We start from the raw sequence: 1,734 nt of genomic DNA, 5'->3' as shown, positions 1-1,734 counted from the left end.
TTTGGACTCTCCATCATTTTAGAATGCTAACTTTGCTGGATAGAGTATTCTTGTTTGGAAATTTTTTTCTTTTAATACCTTGACTATGTCATACCACTGCCTTCTTGACTCCATGGTTTCACATGAGAAATCAGCACTTAATCTTATGGAGCCTCCTTTGTAAGTGATGGTTCTCTTTTCTCTTGCTGCTTTTAGTATTTTTTATTTGTCTTGAGCATTGGATAATTTGACAAGTATATGTCTTGTGGTAGGCCTGTTGGGATTTATGCTGTTTGGGGTGAATTGTGCTTCCTGGACATGTACATCCACCTCCCTCCATAGGTTTGGGAAGTTTTCAGCCATTATTTCCTCCAACACCCCTTCTATCCCCTTTCTCTTCTCTTCTCCTTCTGGGATGCCTATAATGCATATGTTTGTGTGTTTTCCTTTGTCATTAGGTCCCTACGTTCCTGCTCGATTTTTTCTATCTTTTTATCGATCAGTTCTGTTATCTGCTTGATTTCAGATGTACTGTCTTCCACATCACTAATCTTTCCTCTACCTCTTCGAGTCTGCTGTTATTTGCTGAGAGTGTATTTTTGATTTCTTGAATTGTGCTGTTCATCATGATCATATTTGTTATCTTTTTGTGTATGATTGCAATTTCTTCTGTATTCTCTCCAAGTGTTTTCTTCATGTTCTTAATCTCTCCCACTTCATCAAATTGGTCCCTAATATATGTTTTGAGAGCTTTAATTACTTGTTCAGTGTTCTGCTCGTCTTCCTGGTTTTTAGTTTGTTCATTGGATTGGGGCATGTTCCCTGATTATTGGTTTGGTTTGTAGTTTTTGTTGCTGTCTGGTCATCATTTTGTCTTGTTGGGTTTAATCAGTTCCTTAGCTTCTTTGTCTAGTTTGGGGTTTATGTGTTGTTTTTGTGTGTGTGCTAAGTCTTCTCTTTGTCACTTTGTTCTTCTTATTCTATTTCCTTGTTGTTGGCTAAGTTCAATTGAAGGAAAATATTAGGGCCAGAGAAAGCAAAAGGAGTAAGAAAAGAAAATGAATAATAGTAATATTGATAGTAACTATTTTTTAAAAATTATTTATTTATTATTTTTTTAAAAATTACATTAAAAAAAATATGAGGTCCCACAACACCACCGCCCCTGCCCCCCACTCCCCCCACAGCAACACTCTCTCCCATCATCATGACACATCCATTGCACCTGGTAAGTTCATCTCTGAGCATCACTGCACCCCATTGTCAATGGTCCACATCATAGCCCAGACTCTCTCACGTTCCACCCAGTGGGCCATGGGGGGATCTACAGTGTCCCGTAATTGTCCGTGAAGCACTATCCAGGACAACTCCACGTCCCGAAAACGCCTCCACATCTCATCTCTTCCTCCCGTTCCCCACACCCAGCAGCCCCCATGGCTACCATTTGAGGAACCAAGTGAGATCTAGGAGAATGGATATTAGACTCATGTAAGCCTTGTAGAGTTATAACAGTAAGAAAAATAGAGTACATATAATGAGACAGTAAACTGAATATGGGAGGAATGTAATGTGAATTAAAAGGCCAGTGTGTTCAGGAGAGAGGGAAAGAGAAAAAAAGGACAATAATATAAAGAGTGAATATAACACAGAAAACAGAACAAAGGTCTTAGAAATAAAAAGTCAGAAAAATTGGGGGCCAAACAAAGAGAGGAATAATGTAAAAGAAACAATAAGTGATGGAGGTTAGAAAGAAGT

This window comes from Dasypus novemcinctus, chromosome 14 (genome assembly GCF_030445035.2).
Source record: "Dasypus novemcinctus isolate mDasNov1 chromosome 14, mDasNov1.1.hap2, whole genome shotgun sequence".
In the NCBI taxonomy this organism is placed as follows: domain Eukaryota; kingdom Metazoa; phylum Chordata; class Mammalia; order Cingulata; family Dasypodidae; genus Dasypus; species Dasypus novemcinctus.
The sequence above is the reverse complement of the archived record's forward strand: the minus strand, read 5'-3'. Positions refer to the sequence as shown.